The sequence below is a fragment of the Sycon ciliatum genome, chromosome 10 (genome assembly GCF_964019385.1).
Source record: "Sycon ciliatum chromosome 10, ocSycCili1.1, whole genome shotgun sequence".
Taxonomy (NCBI): domain Eukaryota; kingdom Metazoa; phylum Porifera; class Calcarea; order Leucosolenida; family Sycettidae; genus Sycon; species Sycon ciliatum.
Window position 1 is genome coordinate 29,576,195 of NC_088652.1, and position 14,273 is coordinate 29,590,467.

Consider the following 14,273-nt stretch of genomic DNA (forward strand, 5'->3'; position numbering starts at 1 on the left):
GTGTGTGTGTGTGTGTGTGTGTGTGTGTGTGTGTGTGCGTGCGTGTGTGTGCACAGTAGATCCACATCAGGGCAGTTCACCAGTATTACAGTATTACAGTATTACTGAGTCAGTGAGTACTGTTTGGATGGCTCCAGTCATCAGGATTATGACTCTACAGACAAATGTCTAATACAAGGGGCATGTGGCAAGTACAGTGGAGATTCACGTGCCCAGTTCAATCAACCTGTAGCCATAGCTTGACTGTTTAGTCCTAATCAAGAGTACATGAAAACCAGAGTGTGCAGCTCGGATGGGTTGCTGTCACGGCGGAATTCCGTCATTACATCATTTTAGTGATGTAGTCCGTACAAACAGGATTCAAGCAGGTCTCTTTCTGCACAACTGCAGCTCAGTTGTACGCGCTACGCCGTTTCCCGCCTCAGATCTGCGCCAAATATGATGTAATGACGGAATTCCGCCGTGACAGACACCCATAGCAGAAAAGGCCGCAAGCTGCACACTCTGGTGTTCATGTACTCTTGGTCCTATTGGGCATTATAGCTGCACTGAATTCTAGAACTACATCTGGAAACTGAAGAAATCCAACGCCCCGTACAAAGTTGAATGGAGGATAAAAGATCGCGCCCGAGCATACTCCAACATCACAAAGCGGTGTTCGCTCTGTACCAGAGAAAAGTACCACATCCTGAACATGCTAGGGTCACCATCCAGCCACAAAAAGCGCTCGGAAATGGTGTCCAAGTGCCGACACGAGAACAAGTATCTCCTAAAATACCAAAAATACCACGGTGTCACCTAAATAATATGTCTCCACAGCCTCCTGCCCACACCATTCACGCTCACACACACCTTGCTCATAACACCCTGCCCACACCATTCACGTTCACACACCTTGCTCAAAACACCCTGCCCACACCATTCACGTTCACACACCTTGCTCATAACACCCTGCCCACACCATTCACGTTCACACACCTTGCTCATAACACCCTGCCCACACCATTCACGTTCACACACCTTGCTCATAACACCCTGCCCACACCATTCACGTTCACACACCTTGCTCATAACACCCTGCCCGCGCCATTCACGTTCACACACCTTGCTCATAACACCCTGCCCACACCATTCACGTTCACACACCTTGCTCATAACACCCTGTCCACACCATTCACGTTCACACACCTTGCTCATAACACCCTGCCCACACCAGCCATATACATGTACACTACGCTAATATCACACTCCTAGCTCTAGACTATAGCCTCCTGCCTACAACATCCACACACATTGCTCACCACCTCCTGCCCCCACCAGCCACACATTCTGCGCTAACATTGCACTGCTAGCCCCTGCCTTCAACAACCACATACTCTGCACACAGCCTCCTACCTAAAATAACACTGCTAGCCCCCACATTCTCACAGCTTTTCATACCACCATTCCCTTGCATATATACTGGCATGGTCGGCACCCAATCTTCATGTTGCCTGATGATTGCGAGAGCATGAAACTTCAAGTCGCAGCAAACAAGCTTTGATTGTCCTTGTTGTTCTGTTCTATGCATAATACATGTATTGTGCAGCATTGATTGCATCTCATGTCCATGGTGCTACAGTGAGTATATGTTTGCATGGTTGAACCCGACTTCACTTTCACGTACATCTTGCATTTTACACACGGTTTTCTACATACCATAACTCTTGATACAACATAATTTTTGCGTGGTCCTACAGATTACGTTATTATGGAGAGTAGAACTATTATCACAACGTGCTTTGCACTTCTCTCACTAGGTACTGCGCTTTGCTTCCTTCTTTTATACTGCTGTTTTTTCCATTTCCACTTCATTCCTGATGATGGTCATGAAGACCGAAACGTTGAAACGATACCTGTAATGGATTTGGGTGAAATGCAGTGCTCTCTTGAGTGTAGGCAGCTTGCCTGCAAACCATTCAAGTATAATGAAGCTGCGTGAAGCGTCCTTCAAAATTTTAGAACTATTATATTATAGATATTTGGAACACCACATGTTCTGCAAGTTAGTCCTGTTTTTCTCTGGTCTCAGCGCACACATGCATGCACACGCACGCACACACATACACACACACACGGGCGCGCGCACGCACGCACACACACGCACACACACACACACACGCACACACACACACACGGGCGCGCGCACGCACGCACACACACATACACACACACACACACACACACACACACACACACGCACAGTACTCACTTGTGTATGCCGAGTTTCACCAACAGTCGTCGACAAACGAGGGGAATGTAGGAATTTCCGATACCAAGCTTCCAAGATTAGTGCAGTTTTCAGCCCGCTCTAACGCCAAGTCCATGCACGGAAAACCGACACGTTCCGCTATGACAACTGAGAAGCAGTTACTCAAACTCAACCCGACATCCTGCACACGACTGGATAAAACACTTGTGACTCAGTCCAGAACGTCGACGCGTCTTCCAGCTAGCTTGCTGCCGGCAATTGGCACGCCGAGCTTGAAGCTCCTCAAAGAAAAAGACAACCGATTTGCGGTATGCCGGAGCGGAGTGCCAAGCCGAACCTGGTCGGGCGGAAATGACGTTCCGTCGTAGATCCTCACCGCTTGTACTACACTGTATGTAGATCTACTAGTAGACCCAGGTGCTCGAAGTCCGTACACGTTTACAGTGTGTGTTTGCCGAGCTGAAACTCACACTAGCAATGATCACTTGCCAGAATCCTGCTCGTGGATGGAAGGTATCTTGTCCAAGTTTGTTTTGAGGCCAGGCTCGATTGAACCAGGCCATCTTTCGATCCGATCTGTTTCTCTGGAGTTCGCTCATTTTTCATATCAAAATTTGGTGTCGCAGAGGGTACTCTAAGTCCGTACTGATCAGAGGTGACTCGAAATACACACATATTTCTGCTAATTGCTAACTTGCAATCCCTCGGTTACGACGAAAGCACCGAAGGGATATGTTTGGCATGTGCCTCCACCGGTATTTCTTGCAAAAGCGTAGTTTGTTGCCGAAATGCAAGCTGTTTTTAGTCGGCTCAGAGAAGAAGCAGCTGCGCTGTGAAAACCGCGGGAAAACAGTGGTGGAGATGCCAGGAGTGTCAACCTTTCTGCAAGGATTGGTGGTTCTCTGTAAATTCTTCTCCTCTGGCCATTGTCAGCTCTAAGCTGGCTCTTGATGGTTGAGTGAAGGTCTGTTTGACGCTGTGTCCGTTCGAAATCGGTCTTGGCAAAGTTGATTTTTGCATGAAATGTAACCCAATTTGTATTTCGTATGGACACTCGAAAACCCACTCCCGTGGTATGGGACTTCTGCTGATCGTAGATCCCTGAAAATTGGTACGCGAGGAGAACATACCACACTGTCCCCTCCATAAAATATTTGAGTCGAATACAATAACAGAACATGAAATTATGGGCGTACGAACTTAGGATACCATGTACGGACTTCGAGCACCTGGATCTACGGGTGCAGGCACAAGTCCACCCCATATGCTCATGTCTCATGTCGTGCCATCCAGCAGGTGCTACGTATGTATGTAGACCTACTCTGCGACCATGTACGTATATTGGGAGATGGGTGATGGACATGCACGTACACGTATACCTGTGTACGGCGGTAGAATGTACGTGTACGTGTATGCCGGATTGTGTTGGTAGCAGGTCTACTGCATGCAGCCGGTATGCGATATGACCAGGCGCCTAGGCCCTGTTCCGGCTTTCAGCGTTATCGTTTCTTGCTCAAACCATGCCTCCTCACTCACCTCCAGCTAGCTCCGTCAGCTAGTCATAGTGCTGTCCGCGGATTCCTACCGCGGATCCGCGTCTACGCTCGTCACCAACCAGGAAAGCCGGATAATAAACATGTACATGTGCATCATGTAGGACTAGTAGCTCAGCATGAGCAGTAGTGCGTGTCACTGTGAGTGAGTGAGCGACATGGAGAAAGCTACACTATCCTGTTACCATGGTTACTTGTGCAGTCTATCAATTATCGGTCTCTACATTGTAGGAAACCGGTGGGAAAGGTAATAAGTCGACCTACGATCAATGTAAACTGCCATGAAACGCCGATTCCTGTCGTTACTGCGGCCAGGTATCTTGGAGTGCTCCTCGACTCGGATCTGTCATGGACGCCCCATGTTGATCGCTGCACCGCTCGACTGGCCCAGAGGATCGGAGCACTATGGAGGTTGCGTCGCTGCTTGACTCATCAGAGCCGAGTTCTCTACTTTAAAGCGATCATCATGTCTGACCTGATGTACGGATCCAATGCGTTTTCCCCGCTTCTTACTGCCAGCCAATTGGATCGGCTACAAGTCATGCAGAATCGGGCGGCAAGGGCGGTTTTCGGACTCTCGCATCACACCTCCGCGCGTACCCTCCTGCTGCAATTGGACACCTATAGAGTATCCGAGATATTCAGGCAGAAGTTCATCGTTCTAGTCTGGAGGTCTCGGAATGAGCACGCAAGTTCTGAACTGCAAGCCCTCCTAGTTCCTTCGGCAGCTGGCCCAACTAGGTTGCACTCCACCATGGGTCTGCGCCAACCGCCAGTTTCCACCAGGTTCGGCAAGGGTTGCCTCGCGTTCCGGGGCGCCCAGCTGTGGAACACATTACCCAGCGATATACGTGCCATCTCCACGCTCCGCCAGTTCCGCGCCAGCATGATCCCGCACACACTTACTGGCCTTAGTACCTAGAGTACCAGACGTCCTGTTTGATGATCAGCTGGCTTAGTTTTTCTCCACCTCTATCCTAATTACATCGGTCCCCAATTTCATTTATTACTGCTTTCTATCTGCATTCGCCACCTTTTCATTGGGCAGATCTGCCCGTTTGGTTTGCGAATTAAAATAAACACAACAACAACAACAACAACCTCATTGTCGGATGTCCAAGGCGAGAGCATCGTTCCTCTACTCCGACATGGTTCCAGTTCTAGTGGTGGTCATCAATTCCTTTCTTCAGACATTGCCGTCTGTTTCCTGTTCTAGTGTAGCTATTGCTTTTCCCACTGTGCATCTGCAGCATGGAGGCAGGAGCAAGCTCGCTTCCTGCTCCAGTGAAGAAATACCATGACCGTCTGTGTGCTGCTTACAGCAATGTGCAGTTCTGCATTGAGGAGACCAATGTAGAGAAAGAACGAATCTTGTAAATGGACGATCTTTATGCTGATCTCCATGTAGTGTCGAAGCAGAAGTTAAACGCTAGGATGCGTGAAGCAGAGAGACTTGGCACAACTGCGGGCAATGAGCAGCTGGCTCATTCATTTGCGTCTGAAGCTAGGAAGCTGCGCAAGATGAAACTTGCCGGAATCCTCACTGTCAGAGACAGATTTTGTGCCCTCTGTCCAGAGCGAAGCACTTTTCGTCCAGAATGACACCCAGATATCATAAATTATGTGCCAGGGCCTGCTGGAGAGCCGGGTCAGCCGGGTCACGCGCCCGGCTGGGGAACTGCACGACCTGGCTGAACAGATAACACCGGGTCCAGTCTGACCCGGCTGAAAAATGTCTCAAACTGACAATGGATTCCTAAAATACCGGTATTTTACGACTCGCGGACCCCATCTGTTGCAAATCTAGCGCAACCGTACACACTACATAGTCTACAGTCTACCAGGTCTACAAGCGACAGAAACTCGGCTAGGGTCAACTGGGGTCAACTGGGGTCAACTGGTTCGAGCGCGATCTGGCCAGCGGCGAGCAGGAAGTCAGGACATTCAAAGTCGATGGGGCAGGTACTGTAAAAGCAGAAATTTTCGGTGGTGTAATATTTTCGGTATTCGCCAAAATCGGCGGTTCGGTAGCGGGAAATTTTCGGTAAAACCCGTTCTCCAGGTAGGTGTACTAGTACTACATGTATACAGTATCGGTTGTACCGAAAATTTTGGTGCGTTTTATTTTCGGTAAAAATTGTCGGCACCGAAGTTACCGAAAATAAAACACCACCGAAAATTTCTGCTTTTACAGTAGTCAAAAGCGTAACTTTGGCTATAGCTTTTGACACAGTTGCAAGTTTTCAGCCGACTGGTGATTTGGACGATGGAGCCCGCAGCTAAGAGAAAAAGAACTCACGCTTTCCAAGACTCTTGGAAGAAAGGTCGACCCTGGCTGGATCCCATGGATTACGATCATGCCAGTCTATACATGTCGTGCGCTTTGTGCAAGACGCAAAGGAAGACGAGCGGCGGTGGATTTGGTCGCGATGTTCTCTAAAATTTCCGATTTCCGGTAATAAATTCGCCTTTCTATTTTCCTGCATTTTGAGCAGGCTTTTTGTTGTTTTTCTGCCGGATGATCTGACCCGGCTTGACCCGGCTGGCCTGCAGGCGCCAGGTACACTCTGACCGGGCTGTGTTGAATGTCTAGAGCAGGCCCTGATGTGCTGCACCATACACTGCTGTAATGTACGTGTCAGGAATTCTGTCAGAGTGAGTTAGAGTGGCGTGCAGTGAACAACGTGCGTTGACAAACCATCCAATGATCCAATGCACATTGTCTAGTAATGACTTTACCGCCGTCCGTCAACATGGTCAACTGTTCTCGACTTGTACAGGTAGTAGAGGGGATTTCCCCTATCCGAACACCTGACATGAACTGTATGTCTACTACACTGTGTAGTACTGGCTCCTGGGTGAGAAGAGCAAGGAGTCATACGCGCAGGTTATCTCCTTGCTGCGCTGTCGCCTTGAGTTTACCCTGGTGCGTTGTGGTGCCATGTGCCTGCGTGGCTCAAGGAGCATGTTCGCTCCTGCCCTGCCTGAGTCCGAGGCTCCGGCGGATTATGCTCGCGAAATCATGGAATTATGCTTTCATGGATTCTCGCATTATGCTCGCAAAATCCTCATAATATCATGCTTTCGCACGTGCGGATACATATTCACTTTGTTGTACTTATGGAGCCTCAAAGGTCAGAAAATTGTGCTTTTATCGTACTTGCAATTGGCCATAAGTACAACAAAATGTTACAGGAGTATCCCCATACCAAGGTGTCCCTGCATGCTAGAGATGAACATGGAAAAGAGAAAACATTGCTTCTTCTCAGTATTCATTGGTTGACTTCTTTTCAAAAGATTTTTTATTGTCAAATTAGTTTGAGTTACCTTTGAAAAATATCATGTGCAACTGTCTTTGTGATCGCCATACTCGTCCAACCGATGTCACCCTCACCCTGCGAATAATCAGGACATCTCTCCCGTAGCTCCACCTCTCCTTCCATCATGACCAAACATCAACAGTTACTATACCTCTTCAAGGTTTTTTAAATAATTATTAGAGCGGCAGAAAAATTGGCAGAATTCAGTACTTTTTCTGGTAAGTTTCATGCATGTTTGGTATGTGGATAAAGAAATGGAGCAGAATTCGAGGAATTGCCCGCCATAAGGTTTGTATGATTCTGCCAATTTCACTGCTTTTCGAGCAGAATGTGCCACCTTTTCGAGCATTTATCCGCACACCCCTACGTCATGGTACAAACCTCACACAATGAAGTCTAGACAACAATTTATAGCAATATCGAGTGAAATCATGAAACATCTCACTAGTCTATAAAGTGTTAGAAACCGTACATGGCAGGAAAATAGCTACTGTAGTAGCTGCATCCCCTGTACTACACTGTGTTGATAAGTAGGAATACAGCTGCTGCTAGCTTTGCACTATCGCACCACATGTACAGTAGTAGAGTGTTTTACTTGCACACTGAAATGTACATATGTATACATGTACATATGTATACATGTACGTATGTCTATGTACAAGAATAGTGGTAACTGTGTAGATTAGTACCAGCTCAGGGACAGTAGCTTGTGTAGAATTATCTACATTAGTGTTGTGGCAAATGTCGCACGTTCTGACCTTACAGAAAACTAGCAATAACGCAACAGTGATCTGTTTTTTAGTCCTTGTCTTTCCAAGAAACCTCTTGTTGCTGTTGTGGGGAGTGAACGTGGTCGACCACAGAGTGTAACGATGGTCCTGGTGAAGTGGACGTAGAATCCTGTCTTCCTTAGTCTAAGTAATTCGAGGTTAGAAGAAAATGATTATATAGAGGAGTGCACAAAGGCACACAATGAAAACCTTGGCAAATTTATTCCGTTGTGACTCCGAGTTTCATGGTTGAACCAATCATCAGACAACGATAATGGAATAGGAGGCAGCGCTGGTATATCTAAGTGGAGAGAGGTGTGATAATACGATAGCGAGAGGAGTAATCGCGTGAATGTATACAGGGACGGGCTATTTCAGAGGCAGATGCAGTAGGCTCTTGCAGAACCAAAGCATATTGCCTCTGTGTATATAGAGGAGTGGTAAATTAGAAGTCGTAGATGAACTTTGTATTGTTTAGTAAAACACTATTAGGTGATATACAACTGCAGGCAAAGATGAAGCAAGTTACAAAGAATGAGGTGAGAAACGTAATGCAGACAGCCACCGTGTCACCAGATATACTGTTATTGAACATAGTAATCTGGTCTGATATGCCAAACACATGCAGTGTGATACTAGAGTATAGTCACGTGATACCTGTGTACTGTATATAATGTATCATGCGTGTTTTGAACAGGTAGAGCTGAGCAATGACACGGATCATACTGGCTACAGGTCTGTCTGGTGTTGAAGAACTGCACGTTCAGGGTCCGTGACTCCATTAGACCCTTCTTATTATGTTCATACAGAACTGTCTATACAGTTGAGTCACCGTGTGCATAAGGGTATTCTGCAGCTGGTAAAAATCTAGTCTATTCATTCTTCGACGGCCGACAGTACTCCATGTCTGTAGCCTAGTGTAGGGTGTTCCATAGCTGAGTATCCTGGCAGCCTGGCGGCTGGACAGCCGACCAGGCTACTGGAATGAGTGCTAGAAGACCAGGGCTTGCGCCTTGGCCGCGGCTGACAGCACCTGACAGTCCTGGAGTCAGCTGTACTCCCGATGCTGAGAGGCGGGCTCACACCCCTGCATGTCTACTGATGTTGCTCAGTTGCTATAAACAGTGTAAAAATTCAAGATCCAACTGAACAACTGAACACAATCACCATACCACGAGATAGTAAAAAAATACAATATTCCCTAGAAACTGCGCGGCAGTAATTTACAACAGTAGCTACTGCTGCTGCCACTGCTTATCCACAAACCACTGTGTAAGGTGTAGTGTGAGTTTGAGTTGGCTGTCTAATGTCTGCTGCTGGTCAGTCATGACAGGTGCATTCTGAAAATGACAAGAGAGACGCCATTGTGACGCCAGATACTGTCAATGGCCCAAGACATGAGCTCTGAGGACAGGACAAACACATGGGCACGCACATGCACAATTTATATTTATTTTTTATTATTGGGAACACAGCCGGCTACAAAATTACATGTGGAGACAAACACAAAACAAAACACAGGGGATGTAGGGACGACGTGCCGATGCACAGGGAGCAACTCGACCGACCAGGGATCTCGGCGTTAGCGTTGCAACCTGGCATCGAAAAAGGGGGGGGGGGAGAGGGGGGTTGCATGGTCAAGTAGCAAAATTAATAATTTGGTGCGAGAAAGGGGTGCTACTATTGCACCGAATAATATAAATTCATGTACTTGTAGTAACTAAACCAGAAGGGAAAAAAAGGAAAAAAGAAAACAATAATCATAACAAGCAAGTACTAGTAGAAAGGTAAATACTAAATGGGTCTCAATATCATCGTCACAGGTACTGTGTGGACCACAGCCATCTCTTTCGGATTAGATGCTTACATACGTTGACCTTGAAGGTTTGGAGGCGTCTTGAATGAGGTTCGTGAAGCAGGAGGTCCGCAGGCAGGTTGTTCCAGGGTGTGATGACGAAAAAGGGGAAGGATCGCAGGAGGTAGTCAGGGGCAGTGCGAGGGGGTGTCCATTTCAGCTGGAAGCCATGGTGCATCTGACGTTTTTGCCGTGTGCACATGCTAGCTACGGCAGGGGGCTTGGTGGGTGGCAGCATGGCCTTTACCTGGGGAGGCCTTGGAATGTAGTGCAGCTTGTACAAGTATGACAGGACTGCCACCATCCGGCGAAGCTGAAGACTTTGGAGGATGGTTCCAGGTCCCAGGAAATGCAGGGCACGTTGCTGAACCTTGTCCAGCTGGGCCATGTTAGTTGCGGCTGCGCTCGACCAGGCCAGTGAGGCATATTCAAGTAGGGGTCGCATGAACCCCTTGTAGACTGCCACTCGACCAAAGGTGACTGGTGGAGTGCAGGGGAACATGCTTGCGATGTAGAGTCATGCGCTGTCTCTTGGCTTGCTCAAAGCAGATACGCCACTTGCGGCCCCACTCCTCAAGACTGTTGAGGGACCCTTGGAGGGAGGCGGTGGACTGTTGGAGATCGTCAGTTGGCTGTACTAAGCTGTAGAGTGTGGTGTCGTCTGCAAAGCTGCTCAACTGCGTTCCTGGAGTTAAACATTGTTCAATGTCACAGGTTTATAAAAGAAAGAGGCTGGGTCCTAGGATGCTGCCTTGGTGGACACCAGCCCGGATGGGTTGAGCATCTGACGTCTGGCCTCCAACCACAACGCGGATCTTTCGGTTGGTGAGGTAGTCCTGTAGCCATACAAGCAGGCGTCCGTCGACGCCGGCCTGCTTTGCTTTGTACAGCACTCCTGTGTGCGATACCCGATCAAACGCACCGGCAACATCCACGGCGAGGACCTGGACACAACCGCCTGTACTAATGGTGTGAACCCATTCATGTTGGAGAGCCGTTAAGATATCTGCGGTTCCTCTACCACGTCGAAATCCAAACTGGCTGTTTGGCAACACCTCATGCTTCTCTAGGTAGTTGACCAGTTGCGTGTTTACAATGCCCTCCATGACTTTCGACATGATCGTTAGCAGTGATATTGGTCGGTAGTTAGATGCCAAAGATCTGGAGGACCGCTTGTGAACCGGGACTACATGGGCAAGTTTCCATGCCCCAGGTTGCACACCGGCTAAGAAACAGAGGGCGAAGAGCTTTGCTAGTGGGTCTGCAAGTTCAGATGAGCACGTCTTGAGCACACGAGCAGAGATGCCATCCGGTCCAGTTGCTTTTGATACAGCCAAGTTCGGCAAGTGTCGTTTGACCGTTGCTGCGCGGAAGTGAATGTGCTTTAGCGTGGCATAGGCAGGCCGTTGCAGGTCAGGCAGATCAGCAGCACAGAGGTCGTTATTGCCAAGGCTGCACTTGTTCGCAAAATGCGCTGCAAAGCACTCGGCTTTCTCACGAGAAGAGTGGAACTCTTGTCCTGCAGGGTTGGTCAGCAGGGGAATGTCAGAGCAACGTCCCTTGCCTGCTGCGCTCTTGATGGTTGACCACCAGTCTTTGTCCCGGAGGGAACCTGCAGTAAGCTAGTTGCGAATTCTACGTTGATGTTCTAATTGCGCTGCATGACACGCTTCCACTTCGTGGTTAACAGTTGTGATGTACTGGACCTTGTGGTTATCGTTGCGGGGATCGTGTCGCCACAGCTTCCATGCCCGCTCCTTGGCATGATTGGCGTTAGAACAGTCCGGTGTCCACCATACAGGGTTGGATTGGTGTATCACAAGCTCTTTGGATGGTATGAACTGTTTCATTCCATGCATTAGCCATTATGACATCAGTTACGCGCTGACAGGACTGCTCCGCACACCCATGGATCTTGGCGGGCCAGTCTATGTTGCGGAGGTAGGCTCTCAGGCGGTGCCAGTCAGCAAGGGCGTATTTCCAAACCTGTCGAACAGCAGGATCTTCGCGTCGTGGATGCTGTTGGAGAAACTCAGCAATGATAACGGCATGATCAGATCGTCCAAGTGGTGCATAGGCTGTGGTGCATAGGCTGTGGTGCATACGGGGTGTGGGAAATCGGAAATGATAAGATCGAGAGAATTGTTGCCGCGGGTTGGCTGGGTGACATGTTGGACAAGGCGATGTGCTGCGCAGACTTCCTACAGGCATTCACCGGCTCGGGTAGTCTTGCTACTCTGTAGCCAGGCTGAATTATGCACGTTGAAGTTCCCTGCAATTATCACATTGCTGCCAAGACGGCGGACGTCATCCAAAGTGTTGTCTAGGTAGTCCATCAGGCTGGTGTCTGTCTCTGCACAAGAGCCAGGCCGGTAGAGCGCACCCAAAACAGTCTTAGTTCCGGAGTGCATTGCGAGGGAAATCCACAAGAGCTCATGGTCACGGCAATCTATATCGTCGTGGTGGGTAATGGATAGTTCACTCCTAGCCCACACTGCCACACCGCCACCATGGGCATCTCGATCCTTCCTTATAGGGGGTGAGTATCCTGGGATGGTCAACTCATGGGAGGAATTATCTGAGCAGAGCTTCGTTTCTGTTACTATTGCCACGTCTACATTATACTGCAGGATTGCATGCTGCAGGGCACCTATCTTGTTGCTCAGGCTGAATGCATTAGTCACTAGCAGTCGCAGAGGTCTGGAATCCATCATTGGGCATGAGAGGACTGGGCATCCTGCTGGGGTGGCTGCGCACCATGCTGGTCATGTTGTGGCGCAGATCCGTTTGATCTCTTCAGGTCTCCAGCCTCTGGTGGGGAGAGGTGGGAGTTTCTCCGTTTTTGGCCACCGCGTACTCGAGTGGAGATGATGTCTGCCGGTGGTGGTGGCGGCGGTGGTGGTGGCGGCGGCGGCGAGGAGGAGGAGGTTGAACCCGGCTGCTGTTGTTGGTGTTGCTGTTTAGTCAGAACACTGGCAGAGGTGCTGTTTCTGCTGCTGTGGCTGCGACTGCTGGTGCTGCCCTCAGACTCAGAGCTGGTTTCGGAGAACCTACACTACACAGTACACAGTATACAGTACACAGTGCTGTAGAGTGCTGTAGAGCGCTGCAGTTTAGAAAAGTGTAGTGTGACCTCCACCTAAGTCCTTGGCAAATTAATTCCGTTGCGACTCAGAGTTTCATGGCTGAACCAATCATCAGACAACGATAATGGAATAGGAGGCAGCGCTGGTATATCTAAGTGGAGAGAGGTGTGATAATACGATAGCGAGATGAGTAATTGCGTGAATGTATACAGGGACAGGCTATTTCAGAGGCAGATGCAGTAGGCGCAGGTCTAGCACTAACAAGCACGCGCTTAATCTCGCTCACACACCACACCCACACACATACTAACACGCACACACATAGTAACACCCACACACATATACACATACACACATACACGCACACACTAACACACACATACACACATACACGCACACACTAACACACACACACATACACCCACCCACAACACCCTAACTTGCACATGGGCGCACGCACACACATACACCCACCCACCCACAATAACCTAACTCGCACACGCACAAACACACGTACACACGCATATACACACACGTATAGTTATAATGCACACACACAAACACACACACACATGTCCACACGCACACACGCATACACAGGTATCTGCGTTCGTATGACAAATCTAAGCGTACACAAACTCCTGCAATCACGCGTCAAAAAACCCGCAGCGGTCATAGCTGTCTATGTTATAGGGGTGGCCAGCAGAAACTTGCGCTGGTGAGGGCATTTAGATACCAGCTCACTTCTCTTGTCTAGGGAGGTAGCTTTTGAAGCTTTCAGGATGTGGAACTTTTCGGTGAGGCATAGGCCACACTTCTTGCTGATGTTACTGTATGAAGGTGCTCTATCCTTGATCTCCCATCTGATGTCGAATCCGCGGTTCTCGTATTTCACTTCAGATCCCAGATGTGCTTGGACAACTTAGTCGATGCGGCGTACTTTTCATGGCGGAAGTCCGAAGTGTGTTTGTTGTAGCGCTGCTTGAATGTGGTAGCTGTCATGCCGACGTAGGTCTTAACTTCGTTGGATGCTACATGCGCCTCGTACACGACGTCGGAAGACTGGCTGTCACCGTTGAGGGGGCACGACGCCTTGACCCGACAATTTCATGGCACAACTGGCGGTCGCGAGTGAAGTTTTGCAGCATTGTGCCCTTTGATAATCGACGCTACGTTCTTCATACAGCTGTAGCTTACTTTTGTTGTGTTCTTGTTAAACACCTTGTGTATCGCCGACCCTTCAGGGAAGTGTTTCTTGACGAGGTATAGAAACTTTGCGCCAACGTTGGTTTTGACCGTGGTACTGTACGGCGGGTTAAACCAGATGACGTCGCGGCTGCGCCCTTTCTTCGCTTTTTTCTTCTTTTTGCTCGGTTCATCCTTGTATTTCATGGTTTTCGGGTGGCCACTTGAGGCCAGTGCGTCCTCGTATAACGTT

At 48.9% G+C, this 14,273-nt stretch overlaps 2 long non-coding RNA genes across 2 annotated transcripts in view; one reads left to right on the forward strand and one right to left on the reverse strand.

The window, feature by feature from the left end:
• The window catches only part of LOC135825731 (uncharacterized), a 6,848-nt gene extending 4,254 nt beyond the window's left edge, over positions 1-2,594 (reverse strand). Inside the window, exon 1 of the long non-coding RNA XR_010555122.1 lies at positions 2,252-2,594. This is a non-coding gene — a long non-coding RNA (uncharacterized LOC135825731). The remainder of the gene's footprint in view (positions 1-2,251) is intronic.
• A 2,839-nt stretch (positions 2,595-5,433) lies between these two features.
• On the forward strand, positions 5,434-6,275 carry LOC135826346 (uncharacterized). The gene is made up of 2 exons (XR_010555261.1): positions 5,434-5,766; positions 6,002-6,275. It is a non-coding gene; the product is annotated as an uncharacterized LOC135826346 (long non-coding RNA).
• The last annotated feature ends 7,998 nt before the right edge of the window (positions 6,276-14,273 follow it).